This window comes from Podarcis filfolensis (assembly GCF_964270895.1).
Source record: "Podarcis filfolensis genome assembly, chromosome: 3".
Lineage (NCBI taxonomy): Eukaryota > Metazoa > Chordata > Lepidosauria > Squamata > Lacertidae > Podarcis > Podarcis filfolensis.
The window spans coordinates 114186876-114203324 of NC_139606.1; the positions used below are offsets into that span (position 1 = coordinate 114186876).

Below are 16449 nucleotides of genomic sequence, written 5' to 3' on the forward strand. Positions count from 1 at the left end.
GCATTACTAGGGCATTCTGCATAGAAGCACATTCCACCAATGGTGTAGCAGTTTTTCTTTGTAGTAATTTGCTCCAGAAGTTCTGTCCAAAACAGTAAATACTTGAAAAAATGGTCTAAGCTTAATAAGAGGCAGGATAACCTAGTGTGTGATCTGATTCTTGCTTGTTTAAGAAATTTGTTTACCAATTACAGAATTCTTAGTTAATCTTCTTCCTTTACAGATAAATTTTCAACTGAGTTTAAATAAATTTGCACGTTCCCCAAACCCCAGTACATAGATGTCCTGTACTAGTTGGACAGCGTCTGAAGGACTTAGAGCAACAGAACAATCTATTATAAAGAAATTCTGTCCTTGGTATGCCTCCCCCCCCCCCTTCTCAGTTTGATTCCCTGGCACCATATCTGTATAAATTACGGTAACTATCCCAAAATACAGACGTGCCTTCACATTGGCCAGATTGGATGTGATGCCCTCTGCCGTACTTGAGGGCAGATACCAAAAGATTCCAACTGAGAAACGACTCTGCCCCTGTGGAGATGGCAATCTGGAAACAGTGGCTCATGTTCTCCTGTCCTGTCCCCTTTTATAAAGATCTGAGGAATGAGATCATCACCCCACTCTTACTTACCATCCCAGGCCGCCCATCTGAGGCCACATTGTTCTTTCTTTTATCAGATCAAAATGATCAGACAACAGCAAAGGTTGCTAGGTTTATTGAGAGTGCAATGAGATTAAGGGCCACTATCTGAACGATAATCTTGGCCATTTGATTGCCATTTTTACCAATTGCTGTCCTTTTTATTTGTATATATTTTATTTGTATATGTTGCTTGTTTTATGTTGCTATGGCCGTTGGCTAATGCGAATAAAGTTTATGTATCTATCTATTTCACCGATAAATGCAATTTTATGCACACTAGATTCCAGTATATCCATTTTTTGTATGTGTTTCTCAGATGGAAAACTGCAATGCAAAATTCAGAGCAGTGTGAATTTCAAAGGATGGCTGTGTTTTGTTCCACACATTGTTCTGATGAGTGCATATTAGGCAGTTTCACCCCTAAATGTGAACAGAATCCCCCTTCTCCCCCTTGCAACTGAGGAGATGCAAAATAAGCCACTTCATGAGATATGTGCAGATATGCTTATTTCTGCAGGCTGCAAGTCTGAGTTGACCTTGGCACAGAAGAGCAGTGTCTTTGCTAGAACAGCCTGTACATACCCCCCCCGCCCCCGTTCATGAGGCCAAAAAGTTATTTATGTTCTGGACTTCCTAGGGTAAGGTGGGCGAAGCAGTCATTTTTACAAAAGGTAGCAACTGTTTGTTTTTCAGAGATAGGAAACTTCCTTCTCCCTTTATGGAAATTAGCACACGCCACTGGTTCATATGCCCAACTGCATTGCTTTTATTAGAAGAGGAAAATGCAAGATTTTTGTTAGACAAGAAGGTGTTGTTCCCTTTTGGGAAGGTTGACTAGCTGACAAGCTCAAATGCAAAAGGCCTCTGGGAGTGGCCATGAAGAAAGAGCCCGTGTCACAGGAAAATTGCTTCAGGATTCAGAAACGTCCGAATCTTCTCCTGGGTGGATAATTGATGCCTACCCTAAGGGAACAGGTAAACAGGGTGAAGATATTCTGAGAGGTTAGGATTCCCCCGCTCCCCGCAATATGATAGGATGCTGATGGTGAAAGGGAGGGAGCCAGCTTACCAAAAGCAGCAGTAGATCTGGGACGGATCCTGAGGGCATGGTCCCCACAACTTTTCCTCCCTGTAACACTCCTTCAGATTTCTGCATACTCCATCTGCACATTTTTGACTCCTGGCCTGGTTTAACCCTGGGGGTGTTTGAAGAAATAAGAGGAACATTGTGATTAAGGGCAGACCTTCCCGAGCTGAAACACTCTTCCAATATTGTCATAATAATAATAATAATAATAATAATAATAATAATAATAATAATAATAATAATTTATTATTCGTACCTCGCCCATCTGGCTGGGTTTCCCCAGCCACTCTGGGCAGCTTCCAACAAAGATTAAAAATACATTAACATGTCACACATTAAAAACTTCCCTGAACAGGGGTGCTTTCAGGTGTCTTCTATATGTTAGATAGTTGTTTATCTCTTTGACATCTGATTGGGGGGGGGTGTTCCACAGGACGGGCACCACTACTGAGAAGGCCCTCTGCCTGGTTCCCTGTAGCTTTGCTTCTCTCAATGAGGGAACTGCCAGAAGGCCCTCTGCACTGGACCTCAGTGTATGGGCAGAACGATGGGGGTGGAGATGCTCCTTCAGTATACTGCGCCGAGGCCATTATATGAAGAAGGGCTGAGGGAGTTGGGTATGTTTAACCTTGAGAAGCTAAGTGTGAGAAGCAATATGCTGTCCAAATCTCTAAAGGGCTGTCCCATGGGAAATGGAGCAAGCTTGCTTTCTCCTGCCCTGGGTGGTAGGACTCCAACCAACGGCTTCAAGTTACAAGAAAGGAAATTCTGGCTGAGCATTAGGAAGAACTTTCTGATTGTAAGAGCTGTTCCTCAGTGGAACAGACTCCCTCAAAATGTGGTGGACTCCCCTTCAGTGAAGGTTTCTAAACTGAGGTTGGGTGGCCATCTATCAGAGATTCTTTAGCTGTGGCTTCAGCATTGCTGTGGGCTGGACTTAGATGACTCTTGCAGCTCCTTTCCAACTCTATGAATATATTTCTCGGACTATGCAATTAAAACAGCAAAGAATCCCCCCCACCCCACAGGGTTGATGTTTCCTGCTCTCCCACCTGTAGGCTGAAGATGGGTGGTCCCCAAACATCTTACCTGGCAATAGAAGGAAGATAACAAAAGACAGAAGGAAGGTGGTCTTCATGGCTGAATCTCAGAGCTTCCGGAGCATCAGTGTTTCCAGAAAATGGGGAAGAGAGGGAATGACGAAGGAGGAGTATTGTGGGAGAACGTCAGGTGGCTTTTGCGTATTCTCTGCTGGGAACAGAGCATCGAAATCTGAGTGTGTGTGGGGGGGGGGGGCTGCAACAGAATGTTCCCACTCCTTAAGAGGTGTATTGTTCAGGGCTTCGCCAGGCTGGAACAAGATAGTTACAGTGTTGCTGAGGCCTTGCTCTCTGTGGCGTTTCAGCAATTGGTGTGGGTTGTGTGTGTGTGCAGTGCTGGATTTACGTATAAGCTTAACAAGCTATAGCTTAGGGCCCCACTCTCTTGGGGGACCCCAAAAAATTTAAAGGGAAAAAACCTGGATGTACATTTCCAAAATAGAAGATAAAAAACAAATAAAATAAAACCTACATAAGCAAAAGTGCTTTGTGTTGTGTAGGCTCCTATGATGTAAATAATGGGACCTGCCTATTCACCTGCTCTCTAAAATATCACTGATTTGCTCATTTCTATATATAAGGGGCCTACATTCTGCATGGACTAGTAGCATGGCCACATGTACAAATGGCTTTAGATACCTATTAGGTCCATAAATGACCATATAGCATATATTCGACAGAAAAATCAGCAACAATTTGTTGTTGACAAAGGACAGCTGGACATATATAGGGCCCCATTACCTTCAGTAGCTTTGGGCCTCATCCAACCTAAATCTGGCGGTGTGTGTGTGTGGGGGTGGAGAAAGAAAGAGGTCAGGTACAAAGGACTCTTCCCTCCCCAATCCACTGAGTTTTTATTCTGTTGCAATAGAGGGCTCAGGTCTGGGACTGGCTTCTAGGAGGGTGGTGGTTGTGGCTCTGGAGAATGGGAAATTTGGGGAGAGTGGAGAGGGGAAGCTGTGTACTGTCTAGTGTTTGAAGCCTTAGGGAATGGGGGTGGTCACGGGGCCTTGACACACAATCACCACTCGCTACACAGAGGAAAAGGTGTGGGGCAGTCTAATCCAGGGGAGGGTTTTCAAATGCGCATTGAGTAACCACACTTGTGGATCTTGTGATCTCGAATTAAGGTAAAAAGATACAGGTAAGGGACCCTTGGATGGTTAAGTCCAGTCAAATGTGACTATGGGGTGTGGCTCTCATCTTACTTTCAGGCTGAGGGAGACGGCGTTTGTCCACAGACAGATTTCTGGGTCATGTGGTCAGCAGCACTAAACCACTTCTGGCGCAATGGAACACCTTGATGGAAGCCAGAGCGCATGGAAATGCCGTTTACCATCCCGCCACAGCAGTACCTATTTATCTACTTGAACTGGTGTGCTTTCGAACTGCTATGTTGGCAGGAGCTGGGACAGCGCAACGGGAGCTCACCCCGTCGCGGGGATTCAAACCACCCACTTTCTGATTGGCAAGCCCAAGAGCCTCAGTGGTTTAGACCACAGCATGTTGAGAACAAGTATGAAGATTCTGGACTGAGAAAAATGGCACCTAATGAATATGCCACCTGAAAGAAAGTGATCTCATTGAATGATAACTTCACATGTGCCAGAACGTTGCATTTTTATGGTTTTAACTGTTGGAAGAATTACGGTTAAAACTGGATGGTTGGATGGAGTGGAAGAGAGGGCAGGAGAAATACCTCCACTCAGTTTAACTGAGTTGGCATCTATCTGTCTCGGAAGACAATGGAGGAGTGTGCCTTTGTGAGTGAGGTCAGGCTGATGGATAGTTGCAGCACCTGCTGTGGTTGTGGAGACTGATGCAGGAGAGACATGTTTTGTTGCAGCTGGGGCAGATGAAGGTGTCTAGTTGTGCAGCTGCAGCTGCACCACGGCTTTTCTCCTCTCTGCACTGGAACCCCCTGGGATCTTCTACCGCTTAGCAGAGGTTGGGGGCTGGTGGGTGTGGCGTTCGTACGGAGCCCCTGGTTGTTTCACAGACTATTGACCCACACACCACTACAGTGGTACCTCGGGTTAAGTACTTAATTCATTCCAGAGGTCCATTCTTAAACTGAAACTGCTCTTAACTTGAAGCACTGCTTTAGCTAATGGGGTCTCCTGCTGCCACTGCGCCGCCGCAACACGATTTCTGTTCTCATCCTGAAGCAAAGTTCTTAACCCAAGGTACTATTTCTCGGTTAGCGGAGTCTGTAACCTGAAGCGTATGTAACCTGAAGCGTCTGTAACCCGAGGTACCACTGTAATCTGCTGCCACCAACCAGGTTCTCGCTGGTAAAACACTTAGTCTCAGTCGGGTTCTCAAGTTAACAACGAAGATTGTAGTTTATTGCAAACACAAATAAACTTTAAATGCATTCGAAATGCTGTTACCCTTTCTCCTCTTAGTTTTATTTTATCCTCTCTCTAACTCACTCTAACTCCTCCACCTCCCCTCACACAAGAACCAACTGCACTAACTGTCTCTCTATTTCCAACTGTCTTCCAACTGCTTTCCCAACTGTCTAAACCTCTGGCTAAGCCTTTTTAAAAACAGGTAGGCTCTGCCTCTGGGCTTTTCTATTGGTCTACCTATTAACCCTCTCTCTCCCCCTGTACAGATATTTCCAAAAGAACGGGCAAACGCCACAGTGGGCCACCTTTGTAACAGTACAGTGGTACCTCGGGTTAAGAACTTAATTCGTTCTGGAGGTCCGTTCTTAATCTGAAACTGTTCTTAACCTGAGGTACCACTTTAGCTAATGGGGCCTGCTGCTGCTGCTGCACCGCCACTGCGCAAATTCTGTTCTCATCCTGAAGCAAACTTCTTAACCCGAGGTACTTTTTCTGGGTTAGTGGAGTCTGTAACCTGAAGCGTATGTAACCCGAGGTACCACTGTATTGCTGATGAGATGAGCCTTCCCGATGTATCAGGACAGGTGGGGTGGGAAGAGATAGCATTCTGTACCTTAAGCAAGAGCTTTGCTACATGCAACCGTTGGAAGGTGTTGAAACCTTGGAGTGACACAACTATACGTTTGTGTTTCAGTACCCTGAGGTAGAAAACTCCAACCCATGCTTGGAAAACAAAGAACGGGTTTTGAAACTGCAGAGACCAGAGTTGAGGCCGGCCTGTCCTTTTGCAGAAAGCTGTCTAACGAATTTTAGAAAGTTGCTTTCTTCAGGGAAATAAGAAACAATCATGAACCCCTGAAATAGTATTTTGTAAGGCAAAAGCATATGCAATCATTAGGGCTGCCATAGCTGGGTTTTGTCCTTTGTAAACGGTGTCCAGGTGGAATTTAAGAAAATCGGTTAAGATGTCTGGGAAAACCCCAGAGTATTGGAAGTGTTGATTTTTTTTTTTTTGTGAATTTCCAAAAAGATAGCTAAAGTACTTTACAGAAAATGAGTTCTGCTTCTTCGTTTTGGGGGAAAATGCTCTAAAACAGTACATATCTGCACATCAGGCAGAACAACAGAAAAAGTAACTGCCAAGCTCCTCCATCTAACCCTTTAGAGAATATGGGCACACATAGCACACATAGCCACTAGAGGTCCTGCTTTCTCTGTCAAAAATCTCTCTGCAGAGTTTGTTGCTAATTTTGCAATACATGCAGTTACTCAGCAATCTGTTTTCGGAATGCGGAAGCACCCGTAAGGAAGGCTCTGTGAACTTTGTGCTTGAAGACATCGGATGGATTTCTGCATTGAGACTATCTAGGTTTTCTCCCCTACATAAATCATGCCTACCATGGGCAAACAATCAATACAATTATTGCATAGTTCTGGCTGGCTTTTGTTAGAGGAGTCAGTTAGACGTGGCACTGAAGCCTTGCTCTTGGGCAAAGCAGCTTTTAGTGGGTGTTGCCCACATGCTCTCAACTATATCTTCGGGATTGCTTAGCGTTAGTGTAGAAATCCTGGGCTGACAAAAATTATATTTACAATTAAAGTACAATTCAGATAATGAGAAATATTGTAAGAGAATAAAATAATCTGTGAGGGAGTATCTCACCAGTACTTTGACTACCCGGAGCATAAAGTAGTATATTTTTTTAAAAAATCAAATCACCCCAAATGCTAAAATAAGATTTTACTGGAGGAAAGGAAGCAGGATGCGAGGAATCCATTGATGTGTGCCCGGGTAATGCCTAGGAATTTTCAGCAGATGTCTTCTTCGTTTCTGGGCGCAGGTCAGAAATCCATAGCGTAACCTTCAGAAATAACAGCAATCTTATTATTTACACGCCACACATCTGGCTGGGTTGCTCCAGCACAAATAAAAACATAATAAAATATCAAACGTTAAAAACTTCCCAATACAGGGCTGCCTTCACAAAGAGAAGCAAGAGATGCTCTCAGCTCCTTTGTTTTCAAAGTGCGAGAGAATATATCCATTTTAAATTTAATTTATGTTATGAGAATTATAAGGACTATGGTATAAAAATAAATGCTCATACATGTACCAGGCAAACACATACATCAATATATAAACCACATGTCTGTGAAACATGCAGGAAAACAGTCCTAAAGCCATTTTGACTCTTTCAGTGACCTCAAATATTCCTCTGCAGTTTGGATGGAAATGCGAAAAGCCTCTCCATTGCATCTGTGCTCACAAATCCTGCCTTAAAGGCACATTTGGGTATGAATAGGGATGCGGGTGGCGCTGTGGGTTAAACCACAGAGCCTAGGACTTGCCGATCAGAAGGTCGGCGGTTCCAATCCCCGCGACGGGGTGAGCTCCTGTTACTCAGTCCCAGCTCCTGCCAACTTAGCAGTTTGAAAGCACGTCAAAGTGCAAGTAAATAAATAGGTACCGCTCCGGCGGGAAGGTAAACGGCGTTTCCGTGTGCTGCTCTGGTTCGCCAGAAGTGGCTTAGTCATGCTGGCCACATGATCCGGAAGTTGTACGCCGGCTCCCTCAGCCAATAAAGCGAGATGAGCGCCGCAACCCTAGAGTCAGTCATGACTGGACCTAATGGTTAGGGGTCCCTTTACCTTTACCTAGGGTGAGCCTGTAACCTGGACTCAGGAATTAAGTATTTATTACCACAAATTAATGGCTAGGCTGCCCAGGTAAACCTATTAACAAGTTTCCTGCCAGACAGGATTCTGCTGTAGACCGCCCCTTCTGTGATGTATGTATGATATATTGGGGTGTGGGGTGGTAGTCTTGAGCTACAGGGTGGGCAATTTCAAAAGTCTATATAAGGGCTTGCACACCATGGTTCTGGGTTCCTCCTCCTTCCTGCGTGGGGTGTGTGTGTGAGCACCCTGTTGCAACAGTTTAATAAAGATCAGGTCTACTAGCTGTTTTGCTTCTCAATATTCTCAGGTTGGACTCTGTTATTTTCTCCTACCGATAGAGAACCCACATAAGGACTCTATGTGGGCTCTTGGGTACCCCATAAGGGAAAAGGAACAGCTTTTGCTTGTAACAATTTATATCCTGTGTCTTCCTCCATGGGTGGATGGAGGGCATAGAGAAGAGGATAACAGGGACCTCAGACACTCCAAGAATTTAAAGCACTATGATGCCACTTCAAACAGTCATGGCTTTCTCCAGAGCATTCTGGGAGCTGTAGTGTCTTAAGGGTGCTGGGAATAGCTAGATGTCTCCTATGGCTTAACAACCAATCCCTGTCCTCAGGGAACTCTGGGAATTGCAACTCAGTGAGGGGAAGAGGGGTCCCCGAACACCTCTCGGCTCCCTCAACAAACTACAGCTCCCAGAATTATTTGGGGGAAGCCAGGACTGTTTCAAATGGTATCCTAGTTCTTTGAATGGATGGCATGAATGTGACCTTGGGGGAAAAAAGGGACATGTATTAAATTACAATCTCTTCTGAAATTATCCTTTGGGGCAGGAGGTACTAGAGCATCTGCCTGCATAAAGAGGCTTCCAGGTTGAATCCCCGCCATCTCCAGGTAGAGGGCTGGGAATTTCCCCAGCCTGATACCTTGGGGAGCTGCTGCCAGCCAGTGTGGACAATATTGAGCTAATGGGTCAGTGGCCTGACTTGTTATAAGGCAGCTTCCTAGGTTCCTGTGTAAGGATTGTGCTAAGTAGGGTTTGCTTTCGCTGGTTTAGGGATAGAGGGTTTGGATGAAACAGGTGTGAGTCGGAGGTAGCATAGTTTAGCAAGCCTGTGTTTTCTGGTACTGTCTAGCCTTTCCCCCAAAGTGCTATGGAAAGATGAATGCTCATAGTTACAAGGTAACTGAGATAATATAATAGTGAGTTCTGCTTGCTTTTTCTTTTTTAAAAATAAAATGCTCTAAATTTTGCATAACTGCACATCAGGCAGAACAACAGAAAAAGCAACTGCCAAACTCCTCCATCTAACCCTTTAGAGAATATGGGCACACATAGCACACATAGCCACTAGAGGAGCTGCCTTCTCTGTCAAAAATCTCTCTGCAGAGTTTGTGCTAATTTTGCAATACATGCAGTGACTCATTGTTTTCGGGATGCGGAAATACCCGCAAGAAAGGCTTTGTTCACTTTGTGCTTAAAGACAGTGGATGGATTTCTGCATCGAGACAATCTAGGTTCTCTTCCCTACATAAATCATGCCTACTATGGGCAAACATCCAATGCAATTATTGCATAGTTTGCCTGGCTTTTGTTAGAAGAGGAAATTAGATGTGGCACTGAAGCCTTGTTCTTGGGCAAAGCAACTTTCAGTGGCTGTTGCCCACATGCTCTCAACTGTATCTTCATGGGTGGAAAAGGCTGAATTTCTCAGAAAGCTGGATTTTGCTCCCAACGCTCCATTCTGAATAGCAGCAGAAGTTACAAGAGAGGAGATTCCAACTAAACATTCAGAAAAACACACAGCAGACAGCTACCAGAGTTCCTGCCTTCTCTGTCAAAAATCTCTCTGCAGAGTTTCTGCTAATTTTGCAATATGTGCAGTTACTTGGCACTCATTTTTTTTGGCATGTGGAAGAACCCGTAAGGAAGGCTCTGTGCACTTTGGGCTTGAAGAGATCGGATGGATTTTTGCATGGATAATCTCCCCTGCATAAATAGTGCTGACTGAGGAAACGTTCAATGCAATTATTGCATAGTTCTGCCTGGCTTTTGTTAGAGGATTCCATTAGACGTCGCACTGAAGCCTTGTTCTCAGCCGAGACAACTTTCATTGGGTGTTGTCCACTTGCTTTCAAGCATATCTTTAGGCTAGGACTTCAAAAAGGGGCAGAAAAGGCTGAATTTCTCAGAAAGCTGCATTTTGCTCCCAACACTGCGTTCTAAATAGTGGCAGACACGCTGTGAATTTTCCCGTATCAAAGCCCACCTGGATTCTTGGTTAGATGAGTGTTACTCTCATGTCATATATACATAGAAAAATAAAGGAAAAAGAACACGGTTTACCCAATGGGTAGAATTTTCTTACAGTTCTCTTACTCAATGTTTGCAGCAAAGATAGAGAGGGTCGATGCATGTTCCAATATTCGTTGCATTATTACGGCATTCCATGTAAGCGCACCTTCCACCATTTTTATGGCAGCTTTTCTTTGTAGTAATTTGCTCGAGAAGGGCTGTCAAAAACAATAGACGTTTGAAAAACGGCATAAGCTTAATGAGAGGCACTGCAGGATAACCTAGTGGGTGAGCTGATTCTTCCTTTTTTAAAAAGATTGTTCACCAATTACAGAATTCTTAGTTAATCTTCTTCCTTTTACAGATAAATTTGTCAACTGAGTTTAAATAAATTTGCACGTTCCCCAAACCCCAGTACATATGGGTCCCTTTGAAGATATTGAAGAACACATAAAATACCTTAGAATCCTATAAGCAAATGCCCCCACTCATTGCTTAGAAGAACAGAACATGGAAAGCTTTGATCCCACAACACAGACTAAAAATAACCTCAAGAGAAAAATGAATCGGGCAGGAAGGGCTCATAAGAACATCCAGTTTCACTGATTAAATCTAACTTTCATTCATTAAAGCTGGCTTCCACAGGTTCACCATCTTAAGACTGTGATCCTAAACACTCTTGCAAAGGAATCACTTCCTCTGAACACCATGGAATGTTCTTAAAGAAACATGATTTATTATATTATTTTAACTTCACAATGTTTCTTTAGCTCTTGTTTGTAATAAATCTAGCTGCCCAGAGTGGCTGGGATAAGACTTCCAAGGACAGCTTGGAAGCTGAGCAGAACCTCTTCGGTGAGAAGGTCTGTGATGCTTTTACAAAAGGAGCTTGCATTTCTGTAGCAACTACTTACAGAGAAAGCAGTCGTAAATGGACTGTGCAGCAGGAGCTGACAGCAGATCACTGCCTCTGCACAGTTCTATAATGCAACAGGCAATACTGTGTTAAGGGAGCATTAATATCCAGGATAGAAGCACTAGCATTATAACGAGGAAAACTAACATAATATTACAAACTTCTGAATGAACCCCTGGCATAAAAATTTAAATATGCAATTCTGCAAAATGAAGCTATTTCTACAAAGTGATTTTCCACAGTACAATGGATCTTCGTATGTTATTTCCACCAGTACATGTACAATTTAGCCCAGTATATTCATTCTTGTACACATGACTTGCATTGCTGGAGAATTGCATTTCAAAATTCAGAGGAGTTTGCATTTTGAAGGACGGCTGTGTTTCAATTAGTGTATTGTTTTAGAAAGAGAGAAGTATGTAGATTCACCTTCCAATTCAAAGGGGAATGAGTTCCTCCCACCTCCGTATTGAAAGAGAATGCTTACATTTTGGGACTGTCCTCCCCACACCAGAGCCCTCCATAGATTTTGGGACATAGGAAGGTGTCTTATTCCAAATCACACTGTTTGTCCACATTCTCTCTGATACGGGCTAAGGTTTGAGTCTTTCTACATCATTTACGGGTGGTGCTGTGGTCTAAACCACAACGCCTAGGGCTTTCTGATCTCAAGGTCAGCGGTTTGAATCCCTGTAACGGGGTGAGCTCCCGTTGCTCGGTCCCTGCTCCTGCCAACCTAGCAGTTCAAAAGCACGTCAAGTGCAAGTAGATAAATAGGTACCGCTCCAGCGGGAAGCTAAAACGGCATTTCCGTGCGCTGCTCTGGTTCGCCAGAAGTGGCTTAGACATGCTGGCCACATGACCCATAAAACTGTCTGTGGACAAACGCCGGCTCCCTCGGCCAGTCAAGTGAGGTGAGCACCACAACCCCAGAGGCATCCGTGACTGGACTTAACTGTCAGGGGTCCCTTTACCTTTACCTTTTACATCATTTACTATCCTATTCTTTTAGCACAGAAGCGAGAGGCTTCTATGATCATGTGTGTGAGGAGAAAATTAGTTGCCCTTTCATCCTTCCCATCTCCTGAAACTCCTAAGGAAGAAGACTACAAGACTCCCATTCAAAGGGGGCTGCAACCCAGGATAGAAACATGACTCCTAGGGATTGAGAATGAACCACAAAGATTTCTTGCAGGACCTGCTTGCATGATCCTAAATCTTACCTGCTTCCTCCAAAAGGGAGAAGACGAGCAAAGCATAAATCAGAAAGAAGATCTTCATGGCTACTTGGATTTGTCTAAGACTCTTTCCACTCAACGGTCATGCAGAGATGGAATGGGAAAGTGCTTCTTCCTTATTTATAAGAGGTGATGCTCAGTGCTTGAGGGACCTAGATGGAATATGAGCTTGTGAGGCAATTGTGTGTGAAATGGGTACTCCTAGGAATAAGATGTGCATCATGGAAAAAAGCCACTAACCATGGATTATAGCATTGAGGGGGAAAAGTTCTCTGGGACAAGATGCCCTCTTAGATATCTAGCAGTCAAAAATATATTTGGTGATGGAATAGATCTTCCTGTTGCTTCCATGGAGCACCAAGCCTCCTTAAATCCGTTAGTTTGGATTCAGGCTGAATTTGACAATCTGTATCTGAAGGTCTACATTCAGAGCATAACCTCGTCAATTCTCCTAGGACTAGGATAGGCAATGTGATGCCCTCTAAATGCTGTAGGACCTCAACTCCAATTAGACCCCTGAAAGCCTGGCCAATTGGCAGGGTTGATGGGAGTTGTAGTCCAACAGTTTCTACCACATTTTCTACTCCTGCTCAAGGTGTTTGTGAACTGGAGTTTATGGAGCAGAGCAGCAGAACTATCATGAAAACTGAAATCTTGAAGAAGAAATGTAGTTCTCAGCATTTTAGTGTGAAATTCTCCTAATACACTCTTTTTGCCTGATGCATAGATTTTTGCAAAGCAATTTCCTCTAATATAATACATATTGGCACGTGATTTTCACTGGTAAATGCATTTTTATGCACACTAGATTGCAGTACAAGTGGTACCTCAGGTTGCATACGCTTCAGGTTACATACGCTTCAGGTTACAGACTCCGCTAACCCAGAAATAGCACCTCAGGTTAAGAACTGTGCTTCAGGATGAGAACAGAAATCGTGCTCCAGCGGCGCGGCCGCAGCAGGAGGCCCCATTAGCTAAAGTGGTGCTTCAGGTTAAGAACAGTTTCAGGTTAAGAACAGACCTCCAGAACAAATTAAGTCCTTAACCCGAGGTACCACTGTATATGGATTTTGGGTATGTGTTTCCCAGCTGTAAAACTGCAATGCAAAATTCAGAGCAGTGTGAATTTCAAAGGATGGCTGTGTTTTGTTCCACACATTGTTCTGATGAGTGCATATTAGGCAGTTTCACCCCTAAATGTGAACAGAATCCCCCTTCTCCCCCTTGCAACTGAGGAGACGCAAAATAAGCCACTTCATGAGATATGTGCAGATTTGCTTCCTTTCTGCAGGCTGCAAGTGTGAGCTGTCCTTGGCACAGAAGAGAAGCGTCTTTGCTAGAACAGTCTGTACATACCACCCCCCCCCCGTTCATGCAGCCAAAAAAGTTATTTATGTTCTGGAGTTCATAGGGTAAGGTGGGCGAAGCAGTCATTTTTACAAAAGGTAGCAACTGTTTGTTTTTCAGAGATAGGAAACTTCCTTCTCCCTTTATGGAAATCAGCACACACCACTGGTTCATATGCCCAACTGCATTGCTTTTATTAGAAGAGGAAAATGCAAGATTTTTGTTAGACAAGAAGGTGTTGTTCCCTTTTGGGAAGGTTGACTAGCTGACAAGCTCAAATGCACAAGGCTTTTGGGAGTGGCGATGAAGAAAGATCCTGTCTCACAGGAAAATTGCTTCAGGATTCAGAAACGTCCGAATCTTCTTCTGGGTGGATAAACGATGCCTACCTAAGGGAACAGGTATACAGGGTGAAGATATTCTGAAATATGAGAGGTTAGGATTCCCCCGCTCCCCGCAATATGATAGGATGCTGATGGTGAAAGGGAGGGAGTCAGCTTACAAAAAGCAGCAGTAGATCTGGGACGGATCCTGAGGGCATCGCCCCCACAACTTTTCCTCCCTGTAACACTCCTTCAGATTTCTGCATACTCCATCTGCACATTTTTCACTCCTGGCCTGGTTAAGACCTGGGGGTGTTTAAAAAAACAAGAGGAACATTGTGATTAAGGGCAGACCTTCCCGAGCTGAAACACTCTTCCCATATTGTCATGGAATCATAGAGCGGTAGAGGTGAAAGGGGAGCCCCAAGGCTCATCTAGTCAATCTAGTTCAGCCTGGAAACCAGGCCTTATGAGGAAGGGTTGAGGGAGTTGGGTATCTTTAGCCTGGAGAAGATAAGTCTGAGAAGCAATATGCTGTCCAAATCTCTAAAGGGCTGTCTCATGGGAAATGGAGCAAGCTTGCTTTCTCCTGCCCTGGGTGGTAGGACTCAAACCAACGGCTTCAAGTTACAAGAAAGGAAATTCTGGCTGAGCATTAGGAAGAACTTTCTGATGGTAAGAGCTGTTCCACAGTGGAACAGACTTCCTCAAAATGTGGTGGACTCCCCTTCAGTGAAGGTTTCTAAACCGAGATTGGGTAGCCATCTATCAGATTCGTTAGCTGTGGCTTCAGTATTGCTGTGGGCTATACTTAGATGACTCTTGCAGCTCCTTTCCAACTCAGACTATGCAACAGCCAAGAATTCCCCCCACCCCACAGGGCTGATGTTTCTTCCTCTCCCACCTGTAGGCTGAAGACGGGTGGTCCCCAAACATCTTACCTGGCAATAGAAGGAAGATAACAAAAGACAGAAGGAAGGTGATCTTCATGGCTGAATCTCAGAGCTTCCGGAGCCTCAGTGTTTCCAGAAAATGGGGAAGAGAGGGAATGACGAAGGAGGAGTATTGTGGGAGAAGGTCAGGTGGCTTTTGTGTATTCTCTGCTGGGAACAGCAGCACTGAAATCTGAGCATGAGTGTGTGGGGCGGCAACAAACTGTTCCCACTCTTTAAGAGGAGTGTTGTTCAGGGCTTCACCAGGCTGGAACAAGAGAGTTACAGTGTTGCTCAGGCCTTGCTCTCTGTGGTGTTTTAGCAAAGGGTGCAGGTTCTGTGTGTCTGTGTCTGTCTGTCTGTCTGTCTCTCTCTCTCTCTCTCTGTGGGTGTGTGGAGAAAGAAAGAGGTCAGGTACAAAGGACTCTTCCCTTATCATTCACCTGAGTTTTAATTCTGTTGCAATAGAGGGCTCAGGTTTGGGACTAGCTTCTAGGAGGGTGGTGGTTGTGTTTCCGGAGAATGGGAATTTGGGGAGAAGGGAAGCTCTCATTTTGCTCTTCATTTCATCTTGGGGGAAAAAAATTCTTGTGAAAATATATCAGCAATTTTTTCTTTGTGATCTTGCTTAATATACATCTCCCACCCTGCAGGAATTTCTCGATGGCCTGGTGTAAACATTGCACAGAACAGTGTTTTTTCATGTTTTTGCATGGCATAGTTCTTACCCTAGCAAAGTTTCAACAGAGAGCACATCTCTTGCAAATAAAAGTACTTTCAGTGAGAGCCTAGAAATCCCTTACTTTTTCGTGTTTTAACTGTTTTGTTTAAGTGTAGTATTATGCAGCCAACAGTTTACATGTAACAGTCCTATCTGTTGCTCATCATAATCCAGAGGGCCACGCACTAGGCTCTCCCAATTTAATTAACCTTTTAATCAGAGTAATTGGTTGTTTGCTTATTAAAAATTCATACAATCCTGAACTGTACTGGTATTTGTAACCTCTGTTCTTTCAAAACTGCTGGATCTCAAATTGTTTTTCTTTTTGCTGCAGGTACTGTAGCATCATGGTTTTGGCCACTTAAAGTGAGTTTCAAGGTTACAGAATAATAGAATCACAGATTTATAGAGCCAAAAGGGACTACAAGAGTCATCTAGTCCAACCCTTTGCAATGTAGGAATCTCTCACCCAACATGGGGCTCAAACCCACGGCCCCAAGATTAAAGGGTTACATCCAAGGACTAAGTGTCTGTTGACCCAGCTGGTTTTGCTCTGCCGGCCACTTCCTCCTGACGCATTACACATTTGAGCCATTAGCGTAGCTGATTTTTTTGCTGAAATGTCTTTCTCTTATGTCCATTAAAAACCATGCATTTTAGCATCAATACTGTTGAAGTCTTGTCTGCTTGTTTTGAAGAAGGTAGTCTGTGGGGGAGATCTTTCTGAGCACATTTATGGTTGGGTGGGGGTTAAAGAAGTCAAACTGATGCGAAAATGCAGAGGACCAGACTGAAGACTGGAGAAAT

General features: G+C 44.1%; 2 long non-coding RNA genes across 4 annotated transcripts; one reads left to right on the forward strand and one right to left on the reverse strand.

Annotated features, from left to right (window-relative positions):
* Positions 1-1385: 1385 nt before the first annotated feature.
* Positions 1386-15637, reverse strand: LOC310758782. Of its 3 annotated transcripts, none has more exons than XR_014545891.1 (8): positions 14931-15630; positions 14169-14295; positions 12305-14055; positions 10239-10383; positions 5224-7046; positions 2820-2981; positions 1713-1839; positions 1386-1606 (listed from the first exon to the last, which is right to left on the reverse strand). It is a non-coding gene; the product is annotated as an uncharacterized lncRNA (long non-coding RNA). The 3 variants fall into 3 exon arrangements; XR_014545892.1 differs by having other exon boundaries at positions 5798-7046; positions 14931-15617; XR_014545890.1 differs by lacking the exon at positions 14169-14295 and having other exon boundaries at positions 14931-15637.
* LOC310758922 lies at positions 12379-16308 on the forward strand. Its single transcript, XR_014546097.1, has 2 exons — positions 12379-12448; positions 15977-16308. It is a non-coding gene; the product is annotated as an uncharacterized lncRNA (long non-coding RNA).
* Positions 16309-16449: the final 141 nt, after the last annotated feature.